The following is a 12,903-nucleotide window of genomic DNA, read 5'->3' as shown; positions in this document are numbered from 1 at the left end:
ATTTATGTAAGCTATAGCTTCTGACCTTTAAATCAAAACATTACTGCTTTATTAATGTTATTTGTGTATTTTACTTTAATTTTATTAGAAGTAGGCCAACAGCGCCCCCTACGGAATAAAAACTCCTTTCCGAACATGCATTAGGACCCGGGTGAGGCTGCCGCTGCACGTGCTATTACTGTTGACTCTATCACACACCGAACGCGTCATTCTTCTCAGTTTAAATGCAGCGAGCCAAAACAGTGAATCTATCATCATTCAGGCAAAACTTTGCTTCAAGAATGACCACAATGCTGACCTGATCCAATCGCTAGCTCACCCTGAGCACATGTGAGTAAACATATTCCTCCTATCGGCAAGACATATCGGCATAATTTTTCATATCGGTGCTGATATGTACATTTAAAGCCATTATCGGCCGATTCCGATATCGGTCCGATAATATTGTGCATCCCTATTTTATGGGCATTTTTAACTTTTTAAAGCCATTTTTTCTAAAAGTGTGCATCATCTTTTGAGTCAAATTCTTACATTTAAGCAGTGAATTAGAATAATAAGACATTTGTGCTGTTACCAAGCAAATAAAATCAGTATCAACAAAAGTAACCTTTGCAATGTAAAGAAAACACAGAAGCTGCATCTGAAGTGGCATTTAGATGCATTTACACACTGTTTAATGCAGGACATGAATGCATCAACCTGCAGTTACAAATGCATAAATAATGTTTTGATATACATAAAAAGGTTGAATACTGATATTTGAAATTATTTTAAAACGAAAAGATACTTTAAATGTGAAATGAAAACCGCCAGTAGGTGGCAGTAAGTCACTGATAATAAGTGAGTCATTGCGATTGAACCGAATCATTTAAACGGTTGATTCATTCAGGAACGAAATGCTGTAGCTGTGTTTGGAATTATTTTTGTTGTCGAAATAGAGCAAAAACAAGCAATATGGTGTCTAAAACGCAAGTCTCTTAATGAACTTCTTGTTTATTGAACTGTTTATTGAAAATCAATATCACATTTGTAATCATGCAAATTTTTGGAGAAAAAACGGCACTCTTCGTGTGATATTGATTAACTGTATGAAATTATATAAATCTATACATTTTCTGCCCCCAAATCTTGAATTTTGTGATTATTCTAAATGCATTTTAACAGACTGAATCATGCAGTGAAAGAACGCACTCTAAATGCGCACATAACTAGACTTCATCACGTAATGTATGCGTGCACTCTGTAGGTGTTTGGTTTTTGCTATATAATTGATAATGTCAAATCGCACATCGTTAAAACCACAATTACGATATTATCGATATACATCGCACACCCCTAATGAATGATTTCTGAAGGATCATGTGACTCTGAAGACTGGAGTAATGATGCTGAATGAGTAATGATCACAGGAATAAATTACAGTTTAAAATATATTCAAATATAAAGTAGTTATTTTAAATAGTAAAAATATTTCACAATATTATTGCTTTTGCTGTATTTTGGATCAAATAAATGCAGGCTTGGTGAGTAGAAGAGAATTCTTTACTGTTCAGCTTACTGAAAATCGTACTGTTCAGAAACTTCTGACTGGTAAGTCACCAGCTAAAATAAAACAGATATTGTTGAATGTCCTAGTCTGATTATTAAACTGCTTTATTCCATCGTGCAACAGTAACTAAACGTGAACATGTCTTAAGCTGCTTTCTCAGTTGTAAATGTACTACTGGAACAACTGGGTCCTCTTTCGTGCTTACTTTTGAGTCAACTGAAAGTCTGTTTAGTTTATTTAGAGACTTAGTAGTTTGCAGTTTTGCACACACTTTCAAACATGTGCATGCGCTCCATGTGGCTACAGAAGTAAAACTGGGCATCATACACTAAACGACTGAAGATTGCACACCTTTTTGAATCATTCTGAACAAACTCTCACAGAAACATGTGTGTTGTTGATAGGAAATGCATGACGGATGAAAATATGCCTCCTCCTTTATTATATAAGGTGAAAAATAGTATGTGAAAGACTAGTATGTCCAAATTCATAGTATTCAAAAAACAGTCGGCCAAAAGTTCCCAATGACCTACAGCTTTTGCTGAGATTCTGAAGTGTGCATTTTATGGAAATTTTTTTGCTATCCCATGAGGCCATGGGAGAGGATTTATGAATGGCAGTGAAGCAACGCAACTGACGCTGGTAGGTCACATGACAGTAAAAACAAGGCTCATGTATCCTAAGTCTGAATTTCATTCATACTACCCATATTCGCACTATATAGAAGTAAGTGAATTACACTTCAAACCAAATGTAGTACATACTAGACAGTATGCGATTTGGACAGCTGATGTGTTCTAAAATGGATGGAATTATAAAAAAAAACATAAAACATTAAAAATGTTGAGTCTCTGCCCATTATACATTGATTTTCTGTGAAATCTGTCAACTCCAGCTACCCAATTTCTGCCGACTCTTAAAACGTTTAAAGTAGAATATTTCTCCCTTTAGCCGTTAAGTCTGCAAGTGTGATGTTCCCTAATGTTTTACATTCTGTTCACATTTAAAAAACTTAAAAAAAATTTTTTTTTTAAAGTTGTTAAAAATTGTTGCTGGTTGTTAAAGCCCCTTCTTACCTAAAGGCCAGTTCTTGGCTAAGCTACAAAGTGGATCAGTCTTTATGTCAATAAGCAAAAATCTGGCTCTGCAAGAAGGCAGGGATGTTTTGTATGCACTAAATAGGTTCTGTGGTTAAACAGCTATAGGGTTAATTCATTTTATGGGCCTTGTGGGGAAACGGGTGGTTAAATTATGATCATGCTGTTGCCACATAGTGTAATACATTTGGTCTAATTCCTCTGTAATGCCTTAAAAATGACTCTGGATTGAGATGTAAAAACCGCCAAGACTTTATTTTAACTTGTCATTTATGAGTGCTTTTATTTAGGGCTGCACGATAAATATCACACGATATTTAATGCGCATCTCGTCAGTAAAGCCAGTTCTGTAATCAGCGGTAAATCTCTACACGTGCGTGCTATCACGTGGAGCAGCATTAACTACACAGAGCCGTTGTTCACTGACAAGTTGCGTAAAACCACGATCATATTTTGCGCATGTTTTGCGCAGCTTGTCAGTGAACAACGGCTCTGTGTAGTTAATGCTGCTCCACGTGAAAGCACGCACGTGTAGAGATTTACCGCTGATTACAGAACCGGCTTTACTGACGAGATGCGCATTAAATATCGTGCGATATTTATCGTGCAGCCCTACTTTTATTGGCGATTGACTCCAGAATATAACTTTAGTTATGAATACTTTTAGATTTGTATGTTTTATGAAGAAAATGTGGTTCTTCTCAATGCTGGTTTTCTAAAGTACTTTAAGTGGAATTTCTGATTTTTATTGCAAAATCATCAGTGTGAATGCTTACAAAAGTAATAGCACACCTGGCCTTTTGAGGTATCATTCATGTCTGGGACAAGTTACACGCTAAAGTTTAATACTTAAGGTTTGGGGTTTGTTGAAATATGAATTGCAATAACTATTCAAAGACACTTGAAGTCTGTTAACACGATCATAAGTCTGATCATGAGAGGTTTTATTATGGAAAATGTCAAAGGAAGCCCTGAGGGAGTTTTCAGCCAAAAGATATTGAGGTCCTTTTGTGAACAGAACAATTTCCTTGTATGACTTTTGCTCTGGTCCGTCTCAAGCGGTCATCCCCTGACGGAGCCCTATATAAGGCCTAATAAACCGAATTTGTGTCTTTCAGGGGCTTGTGTGGACACACTTACGTAAGCGGCACTCATTCCCCGTACTCTGCCTAAATCAACAGGCCTGGATTTCTCCTCTAAACCTCACGTCAACATTAGCACCACATAAATGACTATTGGATGATCATGTTTTGTGTGCTCAGCTGCCCTGATATTATATGGCCTTCCTCATCGACAGGGGGCATGGGATATCTGAACCTTGGCTTAGACAAAACACACAGACACAGGTTTTCTTTAAGATGATTAATTGTTTTTAAACTTGAGCTTTTCTAAGGCTGTGCAAGTTGGAGAATAGGATACGTGCTTATGGAAAATGGGGTTTCAGTGGCTCTTGAATTAATGGGATAGTTCACCCAAAAATTGAAATTGTCATTTATTTACTCAATCTCATGTTGTTTCAAACTGATTTTTTTTTCTGTGGAGCACAAAAGGAGATATTTAGAAATTTGCTAATGCTACTATTTTCCATAACATGGAACCATGCAGCGAGCTGTCAAGTTGCAAATAGTTACACAGTTTCTAAAAAAAAAAAAGCTTATGCAACTCGTACATTATCCACCTTATTCAAAGTGGAAGTAAGCCATTTCAGCTAGGGCTGCGATAAACAGTTAATCGCAATTGTTTTTTCTCAAAAATAAAATCATGATTATTAATCGCGATGATTGTTTTTAAAAAAATTTTTTTTTTACATTTAATCAGAATTAACGTCAACTTGCATGGTTTGCGTACAGATTAACCGTTCAGACGACGGTGTGAAAGAAAACAAACTGGCTGTACACATTTATTTGAGCAGAATAAATATACATGTTTGCTGGTGTTTTCAGCTCATCAGCACATTTTCTGTAAAATAGTGAGAGTGCATGTACATGGTTGCCAGGCTGGGAAGATTAAGTAAGCCATTGGTTTGGTAAGAAATGTATAAATTTTTGAAAAAAAATGGGTGGATGTAAACTCTTGAAACCTGGCAGTAGCAACCATAATGGCTTGTGGATGCTTGTTACCATTGCAAGATATGCCAATTAAAATGAAATGTTTTCAGTTTGGAAAAAAAAACCCAGTGGGCAATATCACATATGGTTATGCTTAAAGGGGTCATCGGATGCCTATTTTCCACAAGTCCAACAACAGAACACCTCAATCGCTTAGGAGTCATTCTTGGCTACATCTGCTCCGGCGGTGAAACAATGGTGGACTGATTACAGCTCACTCAGGGCGGGTCTGAGGTAAGACACCAGTGTCAATCAACAATCGTGGGAGGGGCCTGGGTCTGTGTGACGTCACACTGACAGGCATCTGAGATGGGCTTGATTTGAGAAAGGGGAAATGATTTAACGAGATTTTAAAAAACACTGGGTGGATCTTTATCTTTATAGGGTGGTTGTGTACACACACTGCTAACACACATTTCAGTTCAAACGACTTGTAAAAGTGCATGTCCCATACGATGACCCCTTTAAAGGTGCAATTGAGGGCATAAAATGGACTGTTTTGTATTTATAATAACCTTGAGTAACATTATAAATAGACTCTTCTAAAAAAGTCTTCTCTGTTTGATTGCATGTAGGTCCTGTGACCACCACATTAGTTCAAACTCCTCTGCTGCTAGTCCATCAGTGTGTGTGATGTGTCAGAGGAAGTGAGGTGGTGCTGGAGGGGAAGCACACAGATTGCATTCCAGCAGGCACCAGAGCCTGTGATTTGAGCTCCCTGTCAGAGGCATTAGGTTACAGCGTCTGGGAGCTCGCGCTGGTCCACCAGAACGGCCACTTCTACCTCATAAACCATCGCACTTCTAATCTGCTGGGTCAGTATTTAGTCATGGGGTTTGAAGTTTTATGAGGTAATCTGTATTTGAATTAGTGGAATTGTTGGTACAGACAGGATCCGTTCAAACTGTTTGCACCACTAGTCAAATCTTCTGCACACTTGAGGATCATATTACTCCTTGTTCTTGACTCACTTTGAGTCGGACATGACCAATTCAGTCGTTCAGTGCAGTTTGTGAACTGATTCAAGGTTGTTGTTTTTTAATTTTTTTCCAATAATAATCGGCTCAAATTTTTTTCAGTAATAATCGGCTCAAAAGAATGATTCATTTGGAAATCTGACATTACTCACTTTTTGGAGCTTGTCTAGATTCGAACTTAGGACATCCGTAACGCAACAGCGTTAGTGTCTGCGCACTGCTTACTAGGCTATTCTGTGTTTTCTTTTTAAAACAGTATGTTTTTATTAAATGTAGTGAGGTAAAGTAATATATTGTGAATGTATTCTGTTTTGGTTTGATTACAGAACCGGTTTTCTGACAAGATGCGCGTTAAATATCGCATGCGATTTATCGTGCAGCCCTAGTTTGAGTGAAGTAAGTTTCCCAAAATACAAATACCTGGAAGTACAGACAATCGAAAAATGTACTAAACTATAGAGTACCCAATATTGTTATTAACTAAAATTATTTAAAAATAGTTTTCATTAATTGAAATATTAATTAGATTAGCTGAAATAAACTAGAATATACACTAGGGGTTGCACCGACTAATCGACTAGTCGACTTCAATGCTCTGCCATGACTCTTTAAGCTTGACGTCGACTAGTCGCTGGTCCTATAGAGGGCGCAACAGGATAAGAAATCTTTGAAGGACTTCCACATTTACGCTCCGTTTCAGTCACCTCTTTATATAGAGGTTATAATGCAGAGCTATTTTGTGCTTTTTGCCCATTCATAGCATTCACATGTGAATTCCTCCTTTTATCGACGCGTGTTGTGACTCGTGAGGAGAGTGAGATGGTCCAGATCGCCTCTGCAGTTCCTCTTGATCTTATCAGGGTTATTGAATGCGTTGATGGATGTTGAGAAGATGTCCTCAGATTGGCTCTAAACAGGAATTAATGGGGAGCACACTTCTTCAGGTTGGTTCAGTTGATTGCTTTAGCTTGAATTTTTTACGACATTACAGTGAGTTACATATAGATTTACAAACATTAGTTTCAAAAACATAGAAATTTGGACACAGTTGCTACAGCAGTGTCTCTGGTTACAAACATACAAAACAGAGTTATCCATCGTTTGTACTGTACATTTAAAATGTTTTCATTTCACTTCATTTCTGTGAGTGTATAAAAGGCAGTTTGCTTCATGTTAACACAATTTTTGTTGAAAAAGTGTTTATTTAAAATATTTGCTTTATCATGCTTGTTGTTGGCCAGTAACTCTCATTTAAAGGGATAGTTCACCCAAAAATAAAAATCCTGTCATTAATTACTCATGCTCATGTCGTTCCAAACCCGTAAGACAAATTATGATATTTTTGATGAAATCTGAGAGCTTTCTGACGCTGCATAGACAGCAAAGCAACTGACACGTTCAAGGCACTGAAAGGTAGTAAAGACATCGTTAAAATAGTCAATGTGACTTCAGTGGTTCAACCGTAATTTTTTAAAGCTATGAGAATAGCTTTTGTGCGCAAAGACAACAAAAATAATGACTTTATTCAACAGTTTCTTCTCTTCGGTGTCAGTCTTCGACACGAGTACCATGACGCATTAATATTTAAAAACACTAAAAATTTAATTACAAATCTGAGTACTAAATATAACCTCTAGTGAATGTCAAAATGAATATAATTTTTCATACTGTACAAAGTTATTTACTTTTAGCATTTGAAATATTATTTCTAGTGTGTATCAAGACCGTAATATTGTAAATACAAGTTATATTTATTAAAACAAGTCCCAAAAGACAATAGAACACTATCCTCATTGCTTACATCTGTATCTCCAAATCTTTCTTTTCGTACTTTATCTCGTGACTAGTCGGCTTATCATTTGTAAAATAATTTGCACACATCATTTGGCGAGGTTGTAAATGTCAAGCACATGAACCTGTGGGACAAACCAAACGCATCTGTGCTGTTCCACCCCAACTGAAATGAGCGAAAAGGTTTCTGGGACGGCAGAATTTAGGGCTGAGAGACAGATGGAGAGGGAGGATAGCTCAGTTCAGTTCTTCTGCCCTCAATAGTGTGTCTAGAGTGCAGATGTTTTGTTTTGCTCTCTTCTGTGAAGTGCGTCTCTCTTTTACCATCAGTCCTACAGCTTGAAGAGCACAGATGCACACGGCTGGAGGTTTCTTGAAGCTATCGTGTTTATCAGACAGCAGCATAAAAGCACTGAAAGAGCGCGCTTCTGAGAAGCGGTGCCCTCTGTGCCTTTTGTGATAAATTCAGACAGCGTTCCTTTTTTAGTGTGCAAAGAGCTGCAGAGAGCTTCTGTTCTGTAGCTTTGAGACTCAATCCGCATGTTTGCTGTGTCTTCAATGGGTAAAAATCAGAACTGGAGTGTAGGCCTTGAGGCTTTTGAAGCCTCTCTCTATGACAAGCATCATTTCCTCCCCTTTTCTTCACTTCTAGCTCATATTTGCATCCTTTACAGGGGAATGCTTCTAAATACAATTGGTCTGATACCTTATTTTTTATATCTGTCAAAGCATTTCAAATTATCGTCAGTGTTTCTACAGTTACAATTATTTATATTTACATTTAGTCGTTTAGCAGACGCTTTTATCCAAAGTGACTTACAAATGAGGACAACGGAAGCAATCAAAACCAACAAAAGAGCAATAATATATAAGTGCTGTGACAAGTCTCTGTTAGCCTAACGCAGTACACGTAGCAAGGTTTTTTTTTTTGTTTAGAATAAATGAAAAGAAAACAAGTAGGTAGAATAGAAGAAGAATAGAGATCTCTAGTGGATAGAGGGTCTTTTTTTTAAAATAAGAGTAAAACAAGTCAGAAGAATAGAAAAAGAATAGAGAATGCTAGTGTTAGAGGGTCATTATTTTCAATAGCCTAAATAAAAAGAAAATAAGTAGATAGAATAGACAAAGAATAGAGAATGCTAGTGTTAGAGGCACCTTTTTTTCTTTTTAAATAAAACAAGTAGTTAGAATAGAATTTTTGTTGTTGTTGTTTAAATGAAAAAGAAAAAAAAGTCGATAAAATAGAATTAGAATAGAGAGTGCTAGAGTTAGAGGGTCAGATGAAGATGGAAGAGACGTGTTTTCAGTATCTATTCTATTTTATTGTATTATTTATAAGGTTGGGTACTGAAACCCGGTACCAATATGGCACTGGTACCTATGTAACCGGTATGTTTGCGGAAGAACATTGTAGCCGGAGCTACTTCTCTCTGTTTATGTCTATGGCGATTCACGCAGGTACTGGGGCTACTCCGCAGCGGTACCTACCCCAACCAGTCTAAATAGTCCGAATATAAACACTTATTATAGGTGTACCGTAGTGATTCAGGACAAGCCAAAAACACGGTTTGGAAAAAGGATTCATGGTGTACTCGCTTATTATATAAATTTTGTACATTTTGAATACAAAAAAGTTACGGACTGCAGCTTTAAATTAAAATGCCTATTTCTAAACCTGTTGTCCAAAAACATTATAACATTTTTACTCCACAACACCAGTCAAATGCTTCCTTTTGTGATCTGATGTGGCTTCTTGTCACAGAATGAGGCAGAAAATGTATTATTACAATTTAAAATAACTGTTTCCTACTTGATTAAATTTTTAAATGTAATTTATTCCTGCGATCAAAGCTACATTTTCAGCAACATTATTCCAGTATTGAGTGTCACATGATCCTTCAGAAATCATTCTAATATACTGAATTGCTGCTCAAGAAACATTTCTTATTATTAATAATAAATAAAGATTGTGTATGTTAATATTGTTGTGGAAACTGTGGTAAATTACAATGAATAGAATGCACAAAAGAGCATTTATTTGAAATATAAATCTTTTGTAACATTATAAATGTGTGCACTTTCACATTTTAACAATTTAATGCATCCTTGCTGTGTTAATTTCTTTAAAAAAAAAAAAGTAACTAGTGACCCCAAACTTTTAAACAGTAGTCTAATTCTTGACTCATTCCTATTATGTATCGCGAATAATCGCATCCAAAATAAGTTTTTGTTTGCATAATAAATGTGTGTACTGTGTATATTTTTAATGTATATATAAATATACACACATACAGTATATATTTTGAAAATATTTACATGTATTTACATGCATATAATTTATATTATATATAAATATTGAATATTATAAATGTATAATTTTTTCTTAAATATATACATGCATGTGTGTGTTTATATATAGGCTACATAATAAATATACACAGTACACACACATATATTATGTAAACAAAAACCTTTATTTTGGATGCGATTAATTGCGATTAATCGTTTGACAGCACTAGTATTTAGCCAATGTTTAGTTCCTGACTTTTCAGCAGGAACACCTTTAGAAGGAGATGAAGAAGACTGCCAAAGGACAGACAGATGACAGGAGAGAAAGCAGTGATGAAGAAAAGGCTGGTTTAAGGAGAATGTGATGGTCAGATTAGCGTGTGGCGAATGATTGGCCTTCGCTTTGTGTTCTCTGGCTGTGAACTCAGCTATGCGGTGGGAGTGGACGGGCTGTAGGCTTTGTCTGCCAGAGTTAGGGAGTGTCTCTGACTGTCTCTGCACACTGTTGTTAACTTTGCCTCCCAGAATTCATTAATCTAATTAGTGAAACTGCTAGAGGTTTGAAGTTCTCATAATAGAACTCGTGAAATAGATCTGGTTTACCATGCAGGGGAGTTTATTAACAGAGATGTGCACGTTAGAGATCTTCGTGTGAGAACTTCAATCGCAAAAAAGCTATCGTGTCAAATCATTCGACGCAGAAACCACTATCTGAGAAAACACCTCGGGTTATACTTGTTTGGGGTGTTCAGAAGCAAGATGTTGGTTACCAGACAATTTGGTCTCACACCGAGGTGTTGATCTGTTCCATAAACCTAGCGAGGTGCATAGCTGCAGCATTTATAGGCAGTCAGAAACGATATGCTGCTGTATAAGATTCTTTGTTCTGGTGAAAATATGAGGCAGCAATGCAATGCATGCATCCATGCCCAAAATTCACTTCATTTGCCTTCAATTTCACTTGTAGGACCCTATGAAATAAATTTTATTTTTTCACAAATTCTATTTTGAAGAAGACTGCCAAAGGACAGACAGATGACAGGAGAGAAAGCAGTGATGAAGAAAAGGCTGGTTTAAGGAGAATGTGATGGTCAGATTAGCGTGTGGCGAATGATTGGCCTTCGCTTTGTGTTCTCTGGCTGTGAACTCAGCTATGCGGTGGGAGTGGACGGGCTGTAGGCTTTGTCTGCCAGAGTTAGGGAGTGTCTCTGACTGTCTCTGCACACTGTTGTTAACTTTGCCTCCCAGAATTCATTAATCTAATTAGTGAAACTGCTAGAGGTTTGAAGTTCTCATAATAGAACTCGTGAAATAGATCTGGTTTACCATGCAGGGGAGTTTATTAACAGAGATGTGCACGTTAGAGATCTTCGTGTGAGAACTTGAATCGCAAAAAAGCTATCGTGTCAAATCATTCGACGCAGAAACCACTATCTGAGAAAACACCTCGGGTTATACTTGTTTGGGGTGTTCAGAAGCAAGATGTTGGTTACCAGACAATTTGGTCTCACACCGAGGTGTTGATCTGTTCCATAAACCTAGCGAGGTGCATAGCTGCAGCATTTATAGGCAGTCAGAAACGATATGCTGCTGTATAAGATTCTTTGTTCTGGTGAAAATATGAGGCAGCAATGCAATGCATGCATCCATGTCCAAAATTCACTTCATTTGCCTTCAATTTCACTTGTAGGACCCTATGAAATTAATTTTATTTTTTCCCAAATTCTATTTTTTTTTCTGGACTTATGCTGCTGGACTGTTTTAATGGTTATTTTTAGTAATCAGAAAGCATGTCTGTTTAATGGAAGCCATGAAACTGATACAATTGAACAAGATTTTTTTTTTTTTTTAAGTTTATCAAAAATGAAATTTCTAGGACCCTTTGGAAAACATTTTATTTTATTAATTTTCTGGATTCCATTTTAAGTTTAACAATCAAAAAATTTTATATTAATTTTGATATGAATATATCAAATAAATTAATCAATTGAATTCATAAAACCTGTTCATTTATTATTTTTAACAATAATGATGCCCTATGAAATTGTTTGTTTTCAGAAATTCTTTGGTGTTCAAATCTTTCTAGATTTATGATTTAATACAAATTCACTATCAAAAACAGAGGTAATCAAGGCAGTTAAACGTTTAAAGCACTTCATCTTTTTAAAATGCTTTTAAAAATAAATTTATTTATTTATTTTGCTAAACAGAGTGCTGCACAACAAAGGTCTACTAAAACATGGAAGAAAAATTGTGTAATTGATCCTTTAAAAAATAAAACTTAAAATAAAATGTATGAATATTATTATTACTTAGCACATTCTACTGTACAGTAGTAAAATATTTAAGGTGTTAAAATAAAGTTAGATGGTGGTAACATAAATCATCGCCTCAGGAGTTGTTCTCGTCTTTGGTGCATTTCCGATTCTTGTAATTAAGTCTGCTTTCAGTTTGTCAGGTATGATGTCAGGATCAAAGATGGGAAGCCACGCTCGCTCTTTTAAAATTTGTTGTTTTTTTCCTACCCACGCTCTCGTTATCCTGTACGATGCATTTGAAATGAAACGGCGTATCCTGCTTTTGCTGTTTGCGCCCTACTTTTGGATCTGCCTTTTCCCCATCTTCCTGACTCATGCTTGGACAATAGACAATCGCTGGCCATCATTCTAGAGGAAGTGATCTCTCGCTTTGACTTCACGGACATCATTTGACTATAAACTGTCCTCTGGCAGTCGTTGCGTTGAGGTCTTAAAACAATGGTCATCTTCATCAGTTATTTATTTAACCAAATGGCACACAATCGCTGGGGAGATGCTTGTCTTTGGCGAGTAGACAGTGGTACATTCCCTTTGTACACTGCTGAGGGTGTGTCCAACAACAGCGTTGCCAGCGTTCATGCCAGCCGCTTCGGACGGGAGATTGCATTGGTTTCTATTAGTTGTTTTCCTTTCTTGTGTTTGTCTTTGTGAACATGCTGTTTTGTTGAACTTTGATTTTTTGTTTTCTTCTTCTTTTCTAGGTCTGCCATAGAGCATCTCTACTAAGATATCCACAGCTTTGATGCAGCACAGGTAAGCATTTATACTGACGTT

General features: G+C 36.5%; 1 protein-coding gene across 1 annotated transcript in view; it reads left to right on the top strand.

Annotated features, from left to right (window-relative positions):
- LOC107713805 (cytoplasmic protein NCK1-like) overlaps positions 1-12,903 on the top strand; it is a 48,650-nt gene that overhangs the window by 10,545 nt on the left and 25,202 nt on the right. The window contains exon 2 of the mRNA XM_016519428.1: positions 12,831-12,882. The gene's annotated coding sequence lies outside the window, so the exon portion shown is untranslated. The remainder of the gene's footprint in view (positions 1-12,830; positions 12,883-12,903) is intronic.

Source organism: Sinocyclocheilus rhinocerous, unplaced genomic scaffold, assembly GCF_001515625.1.
Source record: "Sinocyclocheilus rhinocerous isolate Xijiao unplaced genomic scaffold, SAMN03320098_v1.1 scaffold642, whole genome shotgun sequence".
In the NCBI taxonomy this organism is placed as follows: Eukaryota; Metazoa; Chordata; class Actinopteri; order Cypriniformes; family Cyprinidae; genus Sinocyclocheilus; species Sinocyclocheilus rhinocerous.
Note: the sequence above shows the minus strand (reverse complement) of the source record. Positions and strands in the feature narration are given on the sequence as shown.